The sequence below is a fragment of the Geotrypetes seraphini genome, chromosome 4 (genome assembly GCF_902459505.1).
Source record: "Geotrypetes seraphini chromosome 4, aGeoSer1.1, whole genome shotgun sequence".
Taxonomy (NCBI): Eukaryota; Metazoa; Chordata; class Amphibia; order Gymnophiona; family Dermophiidae; genus Geotrypetes; species Geotrypetes seraphini.
In genome coordinates, this window is record NC_047087.1 from 71,802,105 (window position 1) to 71,822,946 (window position 20,842).

A 20,842-nucleotide genomic window follows, 5' to 3' on the forward strand; every position below is an offset into this window, starting at 1 on the left:
GCTTATCATTACAATCAATAAAGCACAGTTACTTACCGTAACAGGTGTTATCCAGGGACAGCAGGCATATATTCTCACATGTGGGTGATGTCATCTACGGAGCCCCGATGCGGAAGCATTTTCAAGCAAACTTGATTGAAGATTTAAGTTTGCTCTGCTGCTCCATGCATGCGTGCCTTCCTGCTCCACTAGGGGGTGCATCCCCTCGTGGTCTCCAGTTCACTTAACTAGCAAAGAAGCCAACCTCGGGGAGGTGGGCGGGTTGTGAGAATATATGCCTGCTGTCCCTGGATAACACCTGTTACGGTAAGTAACTGTGCTTTATCCCAGGACAAGCAGGCATGATATTCTCACATGTGGGTGACCTCCAAGCTAACTGAAAAGGGATGAAGGGAAGTTGGCAATTTAAGCAAATATATTTTGCAATACCGATTGGCCGAACCAGCCATCGCTTCTGGACAGTGAGTCCAGACAGTAGTGGGAGGTGAAGGTATGAACCGAAGACCACGTGGCAGCCTTGCAGATTTCCTCAATAGGTGTGGACCTGAGGAATGCTACGGAGGCTGCCATCGCTCGGACCTTGTGTCCCGTTACTCGACCACGCAGCGCGAGACCAGCCTGAGCATAGCAAAAGGAGATGCAATCGGCCAACCAGTTGGACAAGGTGCGCTTGGAAACTGGGTGACTTAACCGGTTTGGGTCGAAAGACAAAAACAATTGTGGGACTTTCCGGTGTGGTTGAGTGCGTTGGAGGTAAAAGGCCAACGCTCTCTTGCAGTCAAGAGTGTGGAGCGCCACTTCTCCGGGGTGAGAGTGGGGCTTGGGAAAAAACACAGGTAAGACAATGGACTGATTGAGATGAAAATCAGACACTACTTTAGGCAGGAACTTTGGATGAGTGCGGAGTACCACCTTGTCATGATGGAATACAGTGAAGGGTGGGTCCGCTACCAGAGCTTGTAGTTCACTAACCCGCCGGGCGGAAGTGAGCGCGAGCAGGAAAATCACCTTCCAAGTGAGGAATTTTGGATGGCATTTGTCTAGGGGCTCAAATGGAGGTTTCATTAGTTGAGCTAGAACCACGTTAAGGTCCCAAACCACCGGAGGGGGTTTGAGAGGAGGGTGGACATTCAGAAGACCCTTCATGAAGCGAGAGACTAAGGGATGGAGCGAGAGGGCTTTCCCTTCCAGGGGCTGATGAAAGGCCGCAATCGCACTTAGGTGTACTCGAATGGAGTTGGTCTTTAGGCCGGAATGAGATAATTGAAGTAAATAGTCAAGGACCAGAGGGACGGGGACCGACACCGGGTCCTGGCTGTGGGCGGAGCACCAGGTTGAGAATCTGGTCCACTTTTGGGAGTAGCAGGTTCTCGTCGAGGTCTTTCTAGAGGCCTCCAATATCTCCTTGACTGATTGAGACACGGGGAGAGCAGTCAGGGGGAGAGAAACCAAGCATTCAGATGAAGAGATTGAAGATTGGGATGTAACAGCGAACCCTGACCTTGTGACAGTAGAGAGGGAAACAGAGGCAGTGGATCTCTGACACTGAGTTGAAGTAGAAGGGAAAACCAAGGCTGTCGTGGCCAGCGAGGGGCAATCAGGATCAGGGTGGCTCGTACTGTTTTCAAGTGGACAAGCGTCCGCAGGATCAGAGGAAACGGCGGAAACGCATACAGGAACCTTCCCTCCCAGTCTAGGAGGAAGGCGTCGGCCTCGAACCGGTCCGGGGAGTACATCCGGGAGCAGAAGAGAGGCAGTTTGTGATTGTGGGGGGATGCGAACAGATCTATCTGAGGTGTCCCCCACTGTTTGAACACCTGTCATAGGGTTTGAGAGTGTAGTGACCACTCGTGTGGCTGGAGGAGGCGGCTGAGTCTGTCCGCCAGGCAGTTTTGTTCTCCTTGTATGTACACCGCTCGAAGGAAGGTGTTGTTGGAGATTGCCCATTTCCAGAGGCGCAGGGCTTCCCGACAGAGGGACCAAGACCCTGTTCCTCCTTGTTTGTTTACATAGTACATTGCAACCTGGTTGTCGGTTCGGATGAGGACAACCCAGTCGTGGAGCAGATGTTGAAAAGCTACAGCTGCGAGATAGATGGTCCAGAGCTCTAGCACGTTGATGTGACAGCGGCGGTCTTCCGCTGACCACATCCCCTGCATGCGTAGGCCGTCCAGATGGGCTCCCCAAGCGTACTCTGATGAGTCCGTGGTGAGTACCTTGCTGTGATGAGGGGCGAGGAAGAGTAAACCTTTGGAAAGATTTGAAGAGTCGGCCCACCAGCGGAGCGATCTCTGCAAGGAAGAGTCAATGTCACGGGCCGGTCAATCGGGTCCCGGTCTTGACGCCATTGAGAGGCCAGGGTCCATTGAGGGATTCTCAGATGGAGGCGGGCGAAGGGTGTGACATGGACGGTGGAGGCCATGTGCCCTAGGAGAGTCATCATCTGTCGAGCTGATACCGAGGTCAGCAGAGAGATCCTTCGACTCAGACTTACTAACGCCTCTAGGTGCGGAGGGGGGAGGAAGGAACGGAGGCGAACCGTATCCAGCGTGGCCCCGATGAAATGTAGGGACTGCGAGGGGCGTAGTTGGGATTTTGGGAAGTTTATTTTGAACCCCAGACTTTGTAGGTAGGTAATAGTCTGTTGGGTCGCTGAGATAACCCCTTCCCTGGACGGGGCTTTGATTAGCCAGTCGTCCAGGTAGGGGAATACCTGGAGGCCCTGGGAACGTAAGGTTGCTGCGACCACCACTAGGCACTTGGTGAAGACCCGAGGTGATGATGCTAGACCGAAGGGGAGGACTCGGTATTGTAGGTGCCAGTCCCCCACCTAAAAACGCAAGAACTTGCGGTGAGCGGGGTGTACTGGGACATGTGTGTATGCCTCCTTCAGATCGAGGGAGCAGAGCCAGTCGCCCTCGTCGATCAGGGGGTAGAGGGTCGGTAGGGAAAGCATCCGAAATTTTTCCCGTACCAGAAATTTGTTGAGGCGTCTCAAGTCTAGTATTGGGCGTAGGTCTCCCGTTTTTTTCGGTACCAGGAAGTAACGGGAGTAGAAGCCTTTCCCCCGTTGATCGGGGGTAACCTCCTCCACTGCTCTCAGGCGAAGCAGGTCTCGAGCTTCGGAGAGGAGCAGGGGTAGCTGCGTCCGGTTGGGAGGGCAATTCCTTGGAGGGTTGTCTGGAGGAATGGCCCGAAAGTTGAGAGAGTATCCTGAGGAGATCACGCCAAGGACCCATGCGTCCGACGTGACTTGTTCCCAGCGAGGGTAAAAGGCTTTGAGGCGACCCCCAATGGGAAGGAGGCCTGGGACTATGGCGGAGGGGGCCCGCCCCCTTCCGCGTATCCCGTCAAAAGGACGGGGATGGTTTGGTAGTCGCAGGCGGTTGGGACTTGGGTAGAGCCCGATGGTGGGCCTGGGGGCGCCTGGGTGGAGGCCGTGAGAAGGCAGGAGTGGATTTTTGTGGGTATCGGCGTGGAGGGGCCCTGAACGGCCTGGACGCGGTTGGTTTAGGCTTTTGCCGGACGAGGGAGGCGAACGAGCGTTCATGTTCGGAGAGGCGTTTTGTAGCCGCCTCGATAGTGTCATCGAACAGTTCTTTTCCCACGCAGGGGAGGTTAGCCAACCGGTCCTGCAAGTTGGGGTCCATGTCGACCAGGCGCAGCCAAGCTAGTCGGCGCATGGCGATAGCAAAGGCTGCCTCTCTGAAGGAGAGTTCGAAGCCATCGTAGGCCGCGTGGAATAGATGGAGGCGCAGGTTGGAGAGGGACTCTAAAAGCAGGCCAAACGCTCCTTGCCGGGAGGCCGGTAGGTGAATCTCAAAGGCTCTCAATAGTCCAATGAGGTGTTTGAGGTAGGATGTGAAGGTGAAAGTGTAGCTTTGCACCCTAGAGGCCATCATTGCATTCTGATATAGTCTCCTGCCGAACTTGTCCAGGGTTCGGCCTTCTCGGCCTGGGGGGACTGTAGCTGAGACCCGGGATGGGTGAGCCTTTTTCAAGGAGGATTCTACTAGCAGCAACTGGTGGGAGAGCTGTGGTTGTTCGAATCCTGGGTAGGGTACTGTGCGGTACTTGGCCTCCATTTTGGAGGGTAGGGCTGTGACCATGTAGGGGGTCTCCAGGTTCCTGAAGAAGGCCTGTTGGAGTACCGGGTTAGGTGGTAAGCGAAGGGACTCTCTGGGCAGTGATGGCATATCCAGCTCCGCTAGGTACTCCTTAGAGTATCTGGAGTCGGACTGGAGGTTTAAGTCCAAAGCGTGGCCCATGTCCTGGACAAAGCGAGTGAAGGATGGGCGGGATGTTCCCGGGGCCCCATGCGGGGTCGGTGAACGAGACCTCCGTCGGGTGGAGAAGGATGGGGAGGCTTCCCTCGAGTATCGAGGTTCCTGCTCCGATCCACGCTCCGAGACCGGGGAAGCACTGTGAGAGTGTTCCGGGGTCGTCGATCTTCGGCGTCTCGAGGAGCCCCTCGGAGACGATGCCGGGGTTCGGGGTACCGATCGATGTCGAATCGGTGACCTCGACCCGGACTCCCTCGGAGAATACCTGCAACCTCGGGTCGGGGTCCCGGTCCGAGGGGGGGTTCGGAGGATGCGCGGGTTGGAGAGTGATAACTCAGCCACCCTTAGTGGTCCCGTACAAGGTGTAGGAGAACGGCCTCGTAGAGTTGGTGAACCTCGGGCCTTCTTGGAGGTACGGCGGTTCGAGGTTTCTGTCATTTTAGCACGACGTTTTGCCCCGCGGCGGTCTGCGGAGGGAGAGCGTCTCGGGCGCCTCGGCGAGGAGTCAGAGGAGGATGGGATGCGGCGAAGCTTGCGCACTTTTCCCCGAGGTTGCTCGATGCGAGGCTCAGGCTGGTCTGGCACCTGCGGGGTCGAGGTCGAGGCCGATTGTAACTGGGCCATTGCAGCGGACAGCTCCGACGAGATCATCGCTCGGAGTAGGTCCTGGAAGACGGGCACGGACAGCATCGAAGGCATGTCCACTGCCTTGGTGCACTCCACCGGGGGCGACCTCGTATCAGAGTATTCCCGTGTGGTGGAGGCACGGCCCGAAGGCTTGGAGGGCTTAGCCGGGTCTGTAAGCATGGGGCTTCCGCCATGCGTCGACGGTGTCCCCGAGGTTGGCTTCTTTGATGTTACGGAACCTGAAGAAGGAAGAGGGGACTTACCCGGGGCCGGGGCTTTCTGCTGTCCCGAGGGCTTCGGATTCGGGTCTCGGGGCGATGCCGAGGTATTCGGGGCCGAGGTCAAGGCCGGGGCCGACCTCGAGGCCGAGGTAGAGGGTTGGTCCGGGGTGAAAAGGTCCGCCATGCGGGCTTTTCTTCGACAGAGGGCCCGGTTCTGGAAAGTAGCGCACTGGGGGCAGGAGTCGGTTGGATGAGCCGCCCCCAGGCAGAGGATGCACCGGCGATGCGGGTCTGTGATGGAAAGAAGCCGCTCACACCAGGTGCACTTTTTAAAGCCGGTCAAAGGCCGGGACATAGAATCGAAAGAAGCCGCGGCTCGAGTAGCCACGCGGCCACGGGGACCCGGAAGCCTCCGGGTCGTCAAAAACAAAGCAGGAATCAAGTTGAAAAGTAAAGAATTCGCGCACAGCGACTTAATCGAGAAAAAAACAAGAAAAAATTGCAGTGCTAGAAGGCGGTTGGGGCAGAGCCTGAAAAACACGACTTCTAGGCTCAGCGGAAAATTTTGAACTGGAGACCACGAGGGGATGCGCCCCCCTAGTGGAGCAGGAAGGCACGCATGCGTGGAGCAGCAGAGCAAACTTAAATCTTCAATCAAGTTTGCTTGAAAATGCTTCCGCATCGGGGCTCCGTAGATGACGTCACCCACATGTGAGAATATCATGCCTGCTTGTCCTGGGATAACAGGCCTGGCGTGGTTTATTCTACTGCAAAAACATAAGCCCAGCTTTACTGGGCACCTGTTTCCAGCCCATATCACCCACACTGCATTAATCTGTACTGTCTACATCACGGAGAGCATTACATATCAGGGAACACTGTGCACGGCACCACTCATACGCCAAATGGACCACAAGAGCATGCTACGGTATGTGCACTCATATGATAAAGAGACAATATTAGAGTTATTCTATAGCATGATACCAATTTGTAGGCACCATAATGGGGTACCAATTTTATAATGGCTTCAAAGCATGCCTACACAATTATGCAATACTATTGCAAAGCTGCATTGGTGTACTAAAATATAGGCCTGCTCACTTAGGACAGATGAACAGCTGATGTCAGCTGACATGCCTAACTGCACCATGCAATGTATACAACTGATAGTATTCTACACATGTTGCTTGGTGAAACACTTATAGCCTGCCCATGTTCTGCCCACCTATATGCCCCCTCACAGGTACATACTAACCCCCAAACTCTATATATGGCATATTACATTGTGCATGCAATTTGGTGTGCACATCTTAATTGTTTAACACTTCGTAATTGACACTAATTAAAAGTTACATGTAAAACTTGGTAGGCGTATTCTGCAAAGTGCTGTGCGCCAGTTCCCGTGCGCAATTCTGAAAAAGGGGCATGACCAGGGGAGGAGCATGGGCAGATCATGAGCATTCCTAGAATTTGTTAACACCGTTATAAAATAAGTCCGATGCATGCACGTATTTAGGCCGAGTTTTCTCTGGCCTAAATTGGCGCATCTAAAATTTGTGACGTGCACTGGCTCTTAGCACAATCCTAATGTGTATCTTTTATAGAATCGCACTAAGCACCATTCAAGTTGGCAGAGATATTTTGGGGATCAGGCCCTAAGTGACTTTGGCACGTTCGTTATAAAATAGTACCTAGCATTTACGAATATATCTGCCAAATTTTGGCGCCTCTGACATGCATAAGTGCTATTATTTTGTATCATACGTGAACCTATGGTGCCTAATATTACCTGGGCAATTTTCATGGGGTGAAAGGCAGCATGGTGATTGCACGTCACCAGCGCTGACCCCCAGATATTCAATGCTAGGCCATTTCCATGCCTAGTTAAGTTGATATCAGCTAGCACATAAAGATAAGACAGCTATTTTTGTGGTCCTATCTATGCACTAATCTTGCCTGGTCAGCATTGAATATCGAGGCATAACTTTGACCTGCCACTGAAATACCCCAAAGATAACCAGTCTGTGGTTACAGGCTAACTGTGAATATTTAGTAGGAGATAACCAGTTATTTTCTGCTAAATATGCAGGGAGAGCCAGCTATCTGCAATTTAACCGATCAACGCATCGGGCTTATTCTATTACTTGTGCCAACCAGATAAATTGTTTTGAATATCAGGGGGGGAGGGGGTTAGGTGACCAGTTCAAGAATTGCCTTTCACAAGTCAGCAGTATACATTATCCCAAGGTGTTGCATGCTACACTTGTTCACTGAAGACAGGATATATTAGCAGCTGGATAAACTCAAGCATGATGGGATAAAGTCACTTGTCCAAAGTCACCCAGCTTGGGAAAGGACCTTAGAGCTTCAACTCCTTAACCTACCGTTTAATCTTTAGCTAATCCGAGTAAGGTATGGAAATTATAGCTATAGCATAGGCCAGGGGTCTGTAACCTTTAAGACATAAAGAGCCACTTGGACCCGTTTTCGAAAAGAAAAAAAAACTTGGAGCCGCAAAACCATTATAAAACAAATCTAACACTGCATATATTGTTTCTTATCTTAATGCTATATACAGGATCACTAAATTGAAAATAAAATCATTTTTCCTACCTTTGCTATTTGGTGATTTCATGAGTCTCTGGTTGCACTTTCTTCTTCTGACTGTGCATCCAATCTTTCTTCCTTTCTTTCAGCCTCCTGTATGTTTCCTCTCCTCCAGACCTCATTCTCTCCCCCAACTTTTTCTTTCTGTCTCCCTGTTCCCCCTTCTTTCTGTCTCCGTGCCGTCCCCCAAGCCACTCGGTTTGCTGCCACCGCAATCGGGGAACAGCCCCCAAGCCACCGCCGTCCCAAGCTTTCCCTGCAGAAGTGTTGCGCTGACCAGCATTCCGCTCCCTGACATCAATTCTGACGTAGGAGAGGAAGTTCCGGGCCAACAAGGCATTTCTCCTCATTCCATCCAGCCTGAGCCCCATCTCTCCTTGATCCAGCATTTCCCTTCTGTGTCTGTCAGAATTACCATTCCACCTATTTTCCAGCATCACCCTTCTTTGTGTCCATCTCACCTATATCCCTATCTCACCATTTTTTCAGAATCTTCATTTGTCTCTGTCCTTGTCTTTACCCCATGTTCACCATTTGCCCTTTCAATGTCTTTATCTCCCCCCACACACTTTTTCAGCATTACTTCTATGTCTCTATTTCACCTCCTCTTCATGTCCCCTCTGTATCTCTATCCTTATTCAGTAGGTCCTGCTTACCCTTTCTCTTCTTTGTGTCACTATCTCCATTTTCAGCTTTCCCCCCCTTTTCCTTTGTTACTGCACCCTGTAGCTAGAATCTTTCCACCCTCCCTCCACTCCAGCCCAGTATGAAAGATTTCCTTTTGTTTCCCTCCCCTCTCTCTTTCTCTCTCTCTTCTCCTCCCTCACCCACGAGTCCTGCATCTGGCCCTCTCCCTTCTACCTGCACCTGGCAACACCCCCCTGCTCCGCGGCTCTCTTCAGCAACTTGTCAGCAGCGGTGATCAAGACAAGCTACCGACATCGAGGCCTTCCCTCTACGAGTCCCGCCTTTGTGGAAAAAGGAAGTTGAAACAAGCGGGACTCGCAGAGGGTAGGCCCCGACGTCAGAAGCTTGTGTCGATCGCTGCTGCTGAGTTGCCGAAGAGAGCCGCGGAGCAGGGGATGTGGCCGGAAGCAGGTAGAAGGGAGAGGGAGATAGGAAGGCTGTAGATCTCCGGAGCATGACACCGACCCCGGCCAGGATGATTTCTTTTTCAAGTGTGCATCTTACAAGTCCGGCGTCGCGGCGGGAAATAGCCATGCTGAGCAGTGAGCTCAGCACTACACAGATGAAAGCCTTGTTTGCTGATTGGTCCGGCGGCACGGCCGCCGGACCAATCAGCAAGCAAGGCTTTCATCTGTGTATGTGCTGAGCTCACTGCTCAGCATGGCTATTTCCCGCCGCGACGCCGGACTTGTAAGTTGCATGCCTGCGTGACACACTACCGGAGCCGCAGCAAAGGTGGAAAAGAGCCGCATGCGGCTCTGGAGCCGCAGGTTGCCGACCCCCGGCATAGGCCAATGCATTCAACATGTTAAAAATATGCAATAATTACAGCAGCACAATTAGCATCCTCTAGCAGTCTTTTATAAGCGTGGGAGTGGCACTGGTCTGGTTGGAATTGTGCCTGTTTTCGCATTCTTCCTCTGGGATTCCATCTTACTGGAAGACTTTATAGACTCCAGATTTTTTAACATGTTATTTATAAATGAGTGATATGCATGAAATGAAACAATCTTTCCCCACCCCTTCCTAGGCTAGAGCCAACAAGCTAACTAGTAGTTCATCAACTTATGCTGAGAGCCCTAACAGAGAAGAGAAGCTTTGCCAGGTTAAGGCACCTCCCTCCACTAAAACAACCTTGGTTCTGTTCTGACCTGAGGAAGGGTGTGCCCGTTTCACAAAGCTAGTCAAGATATGTAGCAAGTAAGTTCAATAAACAGCCACGATCTCATATTATTTTTTAATCCTGGTTAACCTTTATTTGCTGTGCATTCATACAGACTGAAATAACCTGGCATCCTATACACTGTTGGCTCATAACAGGAAACTTCAGAGAATGAAAACAAACAACTAAGAACGGGAAAAGCCTCAACACTCTCTACAGCAGCTTTAATGGAGCAGAAAAGAAAATTCACTGATGTCCTGTTAATGCATCGTTCATTCAGCTGTAATGGAATCAGCCTGCTGGCAGCTTTTCTCATAGTACCAGCCAGTCTGCCTGTTCCTTGGATCTATTATTCCTGTCAATTCTTATTCTCAGGTCTTCTTGTTTTATTGTAATAAATCAGGGCTTCCCAAACTCCTTCTTCACCCTGTTGGGATTTCAGGATATTCACAAGGAGTATGTATGGCATACCAGCTATGTCACTCGAAGACCAAATGGTGAAGTTATGACTGTCTTATTTTGGTCATATTGTCAGAAGAGAAGGAGAAGGACATCATGTTTGGGAAGATCGAAGGAACCAGGCGAAGGAGGGCGACCTGGAATCAGATAGCTGGACATACTGAAAACAACCATGGGGATATTTTTGCCAGTCCTACTAGCTTTCCTATATTACCCCTGTGAAAAGTGATTTAACCCAACTAGGTATGGCATAAATCTGCATGCACCCTTCCACTCTACACAAATTAATCACAAGTATATTTATTATGGATATCCTGAAAAACTGATGGGCTGTACAGTGGTGTAGCGAGGTTGAGAGGTACCCGGGGCGGTGACGTCCCTCCCCCGCCCTCTTCTCCGCCCCCACTACCCTCATCCATTCCTTCCCTGCCCCCTCCTACTGAGTATGCGCACTCCTTCCCTGTACCCCTTTAATATTCCCGGCACGAGCAGCAATCCCAACTTGCTGCTCACGCCAGTGTCGGCTCTTCCTCTGATGTCACTTCCTAGGTGCAGGTCCAGGAAGTGATGTCAAAGGAAGAGCAGACGCTGGCACGAGCAGCAGGCTGCAGTTGCTGCTCATGCCAGGAACATTAAAGAGGTTATGGGGAGGAGGATCAGGAAAGGAGAAAGGGGGGCAGAGAGGAGGATGGGTGCCAGCACCCCCACTAAGGGCATAACAAAAAAGGAAATAAGACGCCTTCAGAACACAGCCATCAAAATTATCTGTAACGCAAAAAATATGATCAAGTCTCACCTCTTTTGTTCAATGCACACTAGCTACTCGTTGAACATAGACTCAGTTACAAAATCCTACTTTTAATCTTTAAAATACGCTCGAGCAATCAACCCGAGTTCATTGACAGACTCAAAATCCCTTATAGTCCTTCTAAATCACTTCGTTCTGTCACACAGAATCTCCTTGTTGAGATCTAATAATTTCACTGTCACTGCACCCTCTCTCTGGAACTCGCTGCCTAATCACTTACGCATCGAATCCGCATTAAATCAATTTACATCCAAGTTAAAAACATTCTTGTTCCAGGATGCTTTTGGACAATAACTGTCCTTTTAAGGACTAAAACAAAGCTTCGTAGTTTTTACCCTCCTCTATTGTTTTTTCCCTCTCTTTGTGCTCTGTTCTCCAAAGATTGTAGTTCTTGCCCTCTTTTTCCCATTTGTTTGAAGTAAGTCTATATGTCACGTCATGTGTTCTATTAATATACCCTGGTATCGTTTAGCATCTCTAATTTTTAATTGTACACCGCCTAGAAGTTTGATTAAGCGGTATAAAAATTTTTAAATAAACTTGAAACTAAAGATGGTATCTGGGGTGGACCACTGCCCCCCCCCCCTTTTACTATGTTACTGTGGCTGTAGGATCCCCAGATCAGATTTAGACAGTAGCTAGAGTGGGGAAGTAGTCTAATGGTTAGAGCACAGGATATAACAGGGGGATCAAAGTTCCAATCCCACTACAGCTCCTTGCAATGTTGGGGAAGTCACTTAGAGGCCAATATTCAGATCACAGGAGATAGCTACTTTCGTGGTCAGCTCTGTGTCTGGATATTCGCCAGCCATTTCCAATGACCAGCATTGAATATCCAGTTTATTTTTGGCTACTATAAACTTAACCGTCTAAGTCGATATTCAATGCTGGCTAAGTTTATAGTGACCAAAGATAGACCAGCCAATTACGCAGCCCAATTTGGCTGCTAAGCTTAGTCGGCTATTGTTTTAAATTTTGTGGAGAGTAGGCTAATTCATGCGAAATGGAAGCTGTCTGCTAAGTGCTAATGTTCAGTAGCCAAATTGTGCAAAATATAATTGCATAGTGCTATATAACTAAGGCTACCATATTTGTGAAAACAAAAAAAAAAGAGGACATGTGGCCCCCGCCCCCAGTCCCACCCCTCTTCTAGGCTAGGCAGCTGCTGGCTGTGAGCAGTCAAGGTCTCAGCAGGCTATAATTGTCCTCCATGGTGCCCCCTATCCTTTCTTATGCTTCCCCCCATGCTTGGGAACCTGCTTTCCTCGGATTATTTGGGATAATTATCAGTTCTAAATACCCTTCAAAATCTGTAGGGAGTGGTGTCTTGCTTATAAAAAAGAAGAGAACATTTGATTGCCAGGAGTAGGATAAGAAACAACTAACTATAGAAAAAGAGAGACAATTTGAACGATGAGTAAAGCGGGGTGAAACAAGAGTGAATATGGCCCTGTATGACTCTGGTGGGCACTTCTACTGTCTTCAGCGTTGAGCAGAAAATAAACTCCCAGAGACTCCTTTGCAGGTGATATTTTGCAAGGAACAGTGTTCTCATATAGCATCGATTGGTTTACAGCAGGGGTGTCAAAGTCCATCTTCGAGGGCCACAATCTAGTCGGGATTTCAGGATTTCCTCAATGAATATGCATGAGATCTATTAGCATACAATGAAAGCAGTGAATTTACGTTTACGTTTGCATGACAAGGTTTGCAATAGCAAACTCATGTTTCTAGTAGATTCATTTGGGTTACTGAGGAAATGTCATTTATATTCCCCTTCCACTTCTACTTTTTAATGCAAGCATCAAATGTAACTAGGCAAAAGTAGTAAAAATTGGCAGCATAAGAGGATAACATTTGTTAAAGTATCAAAACTTGTACTTAAGTAACGTAGTTATATTTACTTTTACTAAGGCACGCTAGCCATTTTAGCTTGCGTTATTAGCACGTGCGCCTTAAGGGCCCCTTAATTACTAAAGAACACTGTTAATCATGGTCCACATTTTTCTGTAATAAGAAAAATAAAGAAAAATTCAATCAATATTTGGATGTCATTTGAACTACAAGAAGGGATAGAAAGTGGGAGAAGACAAGTTCAGGATGTTGCTCCAAGCAAAAGCATTAGCATTATTGTGGTGAGAAAAGTAACAGGAAAGATGACCTCAACAAAGCCTTAGTTCTTCAAAGAAGTGGTTGCAAAACTCAAGGCATAAAAGGTTGCATTCACATAATACCGAAGATCACAAAAAGAGCAACATTAAACTGTAAACTTCAAAGGAAAAACAAATCAGAATAGGTAAAGTAAGGACAGAAGTGAAAATGGCTAAAGATAAAGTGATATAGCATTTTTCTGATATATTGGGGAACGGAAGAAGGCCAGAGGTGGAACTGTGAGACTCAAAGGGCTGATGTATGGAAAATGATGAGGGAATACTTGTGTTCAGTTTTCAAAGAAGAAGGTCCAGAGATAATTGACAAAGATACATATGTGAATAGCATACATACTACCCTGTTAACAGAAGAAAATGTTTATGAACAGCTTGCAAAGCTGAAAGTGGACAAAGCCATATGAGTTGATGTGGTTTCTCTTCAGAAAAGCGGAAACAGAGAAGAGGTGGAAAACAGTGGGAAAGATAATTGAAATGCTGCTAAAGAAAAGGATAATGAAGTATTTACAATCCAGTGGGATGCAAGGCATCATAGCTTTACCAAAAGTAGATCATGACAAATGAATCAGATTGGTTTCTCCTATTAGTGACAAAAAAAAAAAAAAAGAGTGGCCCTGCAAAGGGTTTGAGTTTGAGACCACTGCTCTAGGAGGTTCATGAATAAACTAAGCTGCTTAAGGATGGCACCTGAGGTGGTAAACTGCTTGACTGATGGATTCTCTGGGAAGAAAGGCGAGTAGTGGAGTGCCTCAGGGATCTATCCCAGGGCTGATTTTGCTTAATATTTTTGTGGGCAATTTTGTCAAAAACTTAGAAGGAAAAGTATGAATTTTTGTAGATGCAATAAGATTAACATAACTTGGCACCTCAAAGAGAGTGCAGAGCATGGAAAGTTTGGGCTAATGCTTGGCCAATTGAAGAAACGTAGCATGATGCTTTTAGGGGTGCAGAAATCCAAAGAAGCTTTATGTGATAGGAGGGAAAATATAGGTGCACAGGCCATAAAATGTACCTTGCAGTGATAGTATCTGAGGATCTCAAAATGGAAAAACAATGTGGAAAGGTGGTGGCTAAGGCTAGAAGGATTTTGACTGCAGAGAAAGGGACACAACCAACAAAAAGAAGGACACAAGAAGACTCAAAGTCATTCAGAGGAAATCAGCCAAACTGGTATGGAGTCTCCACTATAAGATGCTTTGACTATATGGGCATAACACCAGCAGTGGTAAGCGAAACGCTGAGCACCATCAGCTGAATATCTACCCCGTACTTCCTAAGTTGATAAATCATGATCCATCTCTGGCCTCATTCAAATCCAGGCTTAAAGAACAACTTCTTAATAATAACATTTTATATACTGCAAGGCCGTAAAGTTCTATGCAGTTTACAAACAAATTGAATAAAATTAAAACGGTAAAAGCCAATAACTAAAAAACCCTAAAAAGATCTGATTATTGCATGATAAAATTCTACAATTCAGCTACCTAAGTATTTCAAAAACAGATATGTTTTTAGATGTCTCCTAAATTCCCCATAAGTATCAGTAAGCAGAAGCAATTGTTCTAGGTCTTTGCCCCATAATGCTGCCTGATATGAAAAAAAAGACATCGATGATGTTTTTTAAGTTTACATCCTCTAACCGGCGGAAAAAAAACCAAAATTCAGTTGTGAACTTCTCTTATGTCTGTTGGTTGCAAAACCAAATAAACCAAATAAAACCTTAAAACAAAAACAACCAAACTTAAACTTCACACGCGCAACCAGTGCAGCACTGCTTCTTAATTTTAACCCCCTATCTGGCTGCTTTAAAGCCATGTTGTTTAAATCAGTCTCATAAATAAAACCTTTTACTACTAGTCATATTTGTCTATCTTGAACAGAAGTGAGCTCTGTCAAGCACGGATTGCCGCTTATATGTTTGTATACAAAGCTGCATATGTATAGTAGTGCTATGGAAACAATAAAGTAGTAGTGACAGTAATCCTTCATTGTCTTGGGTGCAATGTGTAACTTGCTGTGCAATTAGAAAAAAAAAATCCAGTTTTGTCACTCTTCTTACATAAGTGCTCCTAGATTCATTGTAAATTAACACCTTAAATGACCTCACAACAATATTTTGAGGTAAGAGAAGAGTGAACACTAGACATGCAATAGTAATTATTCTGAGGAAGATTTTTAGCACTGACACTACGCTACAAACCGCCAGAACCGTTTAGTAAAAGGAGCCCAAAATTAGTAAAGCTAGGATGTACACTATGAATGACCAAATTACAATCTCAATGGACATTATCCTACTATTATTTGCAAAAAATTGTACTTTTGAAACAGAAAAGTTTTAAGCGCTTTTTTGAAAGCATTGAAATTTGGTACAGATCATAATTAAGGGCTAGATTCACTAAGCAAACCGATCGTGTACCGATCGGTTTGCAAGCCCTTTGCGACTCGATTTCCCTCCTGCAGTATTCACTAACCTGTTTTACGATCCGATACCGATCCGCGCATGTAAATGAGGGGAACTGCATGCAAAGTAGGAAGGGACGCGATTCACTAAACAAATTTGCTGATTCGACTGTGCTGGCTGATCAACTCAAAAAGCGACTGCTGAGGATCAGTCGCTGAAGCCCTTTCCGACTGCCTTCTGCCACCCTACTCTCAGCCCTGTCATCCCCGATCTCATGTTTCCCTGATCTGCCTGCCTGCCCCGACTGTAGCTGCCCTGATCGCCTGCCTGCCCCGAGCTGCCCTCATCATCTGCCTGCCCCGACTATCCCACCCTTCCCCACAGTGTAAGCCCATGGTTTTAACCCGCAGGCTTTAAAGCAGGTTAAAACCACGGGCTGTAAAAATGTTTACAAAAAGAAAAAAAAAAAGGTGCCTAGCTAGAGGTCCAGTGCATGCGCAGACCATCTAAAGGTCTGTGTGCATGTGCGGGGATCACTATAGAGCGTTCCGTGCTGGCAGATGGGGGCGTTCCTCCGATAGCCCCCATCTGCATGTTGCAGTTTGGTGAATTCGTCGGACCTGCACAGATCGGGCCCAATCTATTCCAAAGTTGGAAAAATAGAGCAAATAGAAGTAGCCTGATAAGAAAATTAAGGCCCTCTTTTACTAAGGTATGCTAACCGATTAGCGCATGCTAAACGCTAATGTGTGCATGTTAGTCTATGGACACGTTAGCATTTAATTTGATTAGCGCGCACTAATCGGTTAGCGCACCTTAGTAAAAGAGGAGGTAAGTTATGAACAGCTTTTTTAAAATTATCTCCTTAGGGCTAGGGAATTGCAGTGACAGTGCATCTCACACATTATGATACTGACTAACCGATGAAATACATGCTAAATTGTTCATATATTGAGGAGTCAAGCCATATATTTTAAACCATAAACAGCACAATTTAAATGTTGCCCTGGCCTCATGGGAAGCCAGTGTACAAAATAAATACAAAAAAATAAACACCACACACAAATCAGTTAATTACCAGAAAACGTTTTAACACACTTTGGAGTATGCATTTTCATGCATGCCAAGCACTTGTTAAAGCTTAACACCCTTTAGTAGGCATATCGCCAAGAGGGGGAAAACAATTCTCAATTAATTAGGAAAAAAAATATTATGGAGGCTATTTGCTTGCTAATTGCATTGGTGTTTTCAGAAAGCATAACATAGATTACTGTTCTTCACACTTCCAAGCTTACCAGCAAGCACACACACAGGGATCAGGGTATCACTTCTCTAAGGCATTCCCACAGGAACCTGCATGCCGCGAGTGCCAGTAAGACTATACAGATTTGCTTATTTATGAGGGTAAATCAAAAAGGTAACAGAAAATACATTTAACAGCTTTAATAGAAGTAACTGAGCAACTGAACATATCACTTTTCCCACATAGTCCTCGTGCAAGACAATGCATTTGTTGTATCATTCAATTGGCTTCTGCATTCCTGCAGAAAAATTTTCAGATGCTCCAGAAGTCAGGTGAGCACCGCTTCCTTTACTTCTTCATACTTTCCCTTTTGCTCTCTGAGTCACAGTGATGCACCCATGTCTCGTCTTCGGTGACAATTCTCTCCAGAATACTCGGATCTTCTTTATACCGTCTCAGGAACTGGGTTACAACCTCCACATGCTGTTGTTTGTGCAGCTTAGTAAGCTGTTTGGGAACCCATCGTACGCACACTTTCCTGTACCCCAAGTCATCGTGCATTATGGCAAATAGCTGATGTCCAAATTTGCAGCCAATTAAGACACCATTATCCATCAGTCTTCTCTAATCAAGGCATTCACCCTGGCAATGTGCTCTTGTGTGCACGATGTTGATGGACAACCAGAACGGCCTTTATCAGTCACACCTGTTCTTCCCGCTTTAAACCTCTTTTTGATTTATGGTGCTATGTCCATACTGAGTCAGTATCCAACAATGAATTTGCACAAAGAAAGCACATTACTGCATGTTGTTCTTTGATGGTGCAACCTTGCAATGGAGCGTTGTTTCCGACCTCGTGGTTACCACACAACTAAAGGCTGAGCACTGCACTGTGCATGGATGAACGAGCTATCCAACAGGCAATGTACAAGTACATACATTGCATTTTGCTAGCTCTGTTCTGGTTACTGCATAATTTAACAATTGCATTTAATTTTTGATTTGCCCTCATATTAAATAAAATGTAAGGGACAGAAAAATGTGCATTAATATATACCTCAGACACCCAGCTCCATACCTCTTCTTTCTCCCCATTCATATGTGTGTACACAGCCCTAGGCAGTGGCTGTAGGGGCAGGTGGAGACTCTGTCTCATGTGTAAATAAATGATGAGCTCTATTCATATGCACTGGTGTCCTTCCCAACAGATGCTCTGCTGCACACTGGTAGAAAGCTTCTCTTCAAACTTCAAGGACTCCCTGGAGTCCTGCTTAAACAGCCCCAGGTCTCCTAATCTGCTGGGCTTAATGCAGCAGCTGTTAGTTCAGCTTTCTGCACCTGAGAAAGCTGGAAGAGAGAGAATTGTGGCCTGTGTCTCCCAGCAAGGACTGTTCAGCAGGGCTTGAGCCAGACTGGAAGAGCAGGTGGGTTTTCTTGAGCAGGTCAGCAGGCAAGCAGCGCTGCTAAAGCCTGCAGTCCGCTCCCCTCTCAACGCATTCTGACAACATAGATTTCACTACCCTTCCTTCCTGCTTCATGGTTACAGATACCCAAGTAGGATGAGTTACTAAAAAGTGATTGGCAATCACACTACTTCATATTTGATAGGAGGGGGGGGGGCAGTAGTCACTCCAATTTTGAAAGCTTTTTTTTCTTTTTCAACCAACTGGCAAATCTTTTGCCCAGAAAGAACAATTGAATAAAAAAATTTGCATTCCTCCATTTATGGATAATCCACTGGAAGGATAATTCCAATAGCTTTGCCATTTAGAACCCAATGGAGTTACAATTCAGCAGCGATGGTCTTCGTATTAATTTAAATGCTGGCGCCTAACACTAAAAGCATGTAACTCAAAAAGGAGTGTGGGAATAGGTATGTCAGGAGCCTTCCGAAAGGTTATCTAATCTAATCTAATCCTTAGGTTTGTATACCGATCATCTCCACGTTCGTAGAGCTCGACGCGGTTTACAGTAGGAGAAATAGGAAAGAACTACAACAGAGGGTTAGAGGTAGAAGTGTGAAGAAAATTTAGAGGACTTGGGATGCCAAGATATAAGACTTTCCTTGATTCCTAAGTTGGAGGGAGACTTACATTTTTTGAGAAAAGCCAGGTTTTCAGATGTTTGCGGAAAACTTGGAGAGAGCTCAAGTTCCGAAGAGGGGAGGTAAGGTTGTTCCAGAGCTCAGTGATTCTGAAGTGGAGGGAGGTCCCTAGCTTTCCTGTGTGGGAAATGCCTTTTAGCGAGGGGAAGGATAGTTTTAATTTGTGGGAAGATCTGGTGGTATTAGGGTTTGAGGAATTCCAAGAAAAAGGGATAAAGGGAGGGAGGATACCATATAGGATTTTGAAAGTTAAACAGGCGCATTTAAAGTGGATCCTGGCAATTATCGGAAGCCAGTGGAGCTTGGCCAGGAGCGGGGAGACCTGGTCAAATTTACTTTTAGCGAAGATGAGCTTGGCCGCGGCATTCTGAATCCGTTGGAGTCTGTGGAGGTTTTTCTTAGTTAGGCTTAAGTAGATAGAGTTGCAATAGTCCAATCTGGAGAGGATTATGGATTGGACAAGGAGGGTAAAATGTTTTTGATGGAAGCAGGATCTAACTTTCCTCTGCATGTGAAGGCTGAAAAAGCATTTTTTTACCAAGGATTGGAGGTGGTCATTGAAGGACAATGTGGAATCAATGATGATGCCCAAGACCTTGCTCGAGAACTCAAGCTGCAGAGAGGAGCCAGAGGGTAGTGGGATGGAGGTGGGTAGGTGATCTAGTTTTGGACCGAGCCAAAGAAGTCTTGTTTTGGACTCATTCAATTTCATTTGCACAGTGTAGGCCCAGGATTATAGGTTCATTATACAATCAAAAACTGGATGTCCGTCAACAAATTACAACTAAATGCCTCCAAAACAGAACTCTTTTGGATCAGCTGCAGACAACTTTTTTTTTTTTAATGGACACTGCTAACATAACACAACACATGCACAACAGCTGTGCCCTTCTTTTAAAATATAGCTGATGGCTGGTAAACATAACGCTATGTAACAAAGTTTGTTTTTGTTTTTTTGTTCCTGGCTAATACCGCATATACTCGAATATAAACTGAAATTTCTGGCCCAACAAAAGGCCCAAAAATGGGGGTCTCAGTTTATATTCTAGCCACCTTTCAATGATAGTACTTTTTCTTCCCCAACGCTGTTACTGCCCCCATCCCCTCTCGATGACTGGCACTGTTATCCTCCACCCCCTCCGATAATCAGCACTATCTCCCCCCTCCGATGACCAGCACTTCTATCTCCCCGATGACCAACATTGCTATCTCTCCCATCCTCTCCCTCCACCGATGACCGACACTCCTATTCTCCACTACCCACTATCCCCTGCCCCAGACCGACATTGCACTTACAGGCCCGATGCTCTGGAAACTATTGTCAACGCTCTGTGCTGGTGAGGTGAAGGGTCCTGAACATCTGCGCATGCTCAAGGTCTGCTGCTTCCTGACCTCTCTGGGATTCTTGGAGTCCAGCAAGCCTTGAGCATGTGCAGATGCTCAAGGCCCTTCACCAGCACAGAGCGTCAGCGACAATTTTCAGAGCATCGGGACTGTAAGTGCAATGTTGGTGTGGGGCAGGGGAGAACAGATAGTGGAGGATAGGATTACCCAAGCCAATGTTCTTCAATTCTCCAGTGCTGCCAGTGGTCTCCTCTGTACTTCCTGTTTCCGCTTGGGTGGACTGGACAAAGGAACGGTGCAGAGGAGGCCAGCAGGCAGTGCAAGAGAATCGCTCCCGTGCTGGCAACCTCTTTGCATCTTTCGTTGTGAGAGGGGCTTCAAAACTGGGTGGAAGAACATTTGGTGGAACCGGGGGGGGAGGGGGAGGGAGGAAGAAAGGAGAGATGCTTAATGGGAGGGGCAGAGAAGAGGAATGGGGACACATAGATGGAAGGAGATGGTGGAACATGGATAAAGGGAAGGGGAAGAGATGGGGCACATGAATAGAGGGAAGAGATGGTGCACATAGATAGAGAGAAGGGGAAGAGAGGGTGCACAAGGACAGAGGGAAGGGGAAGAGTTGGTGAGAAGGAGGCAGAAAAATGGAAGAAAACTGAATATGAAAATCAGTGTCAAAAGAGGAAGTAGTGCAAAAAGTGAAGGAAAGGAAAGAAACAAATGCATAAGAA

The 20,842-nt window shown here is 46.9% G+C and overlaps 1 protein-coding gene across 1 annotated transcript in view; it reads right to left on the reverse strand.

Annotated features, from left to right (window-relative positions):
* CRYBG3 (crystallin beta-gamma domain containing 3) overlaps positions 1-20,842 on the reverse strand; it is a 151,788-nt gene that overhangs the window by 120,977 nt on the left and 9,969 nt on the right.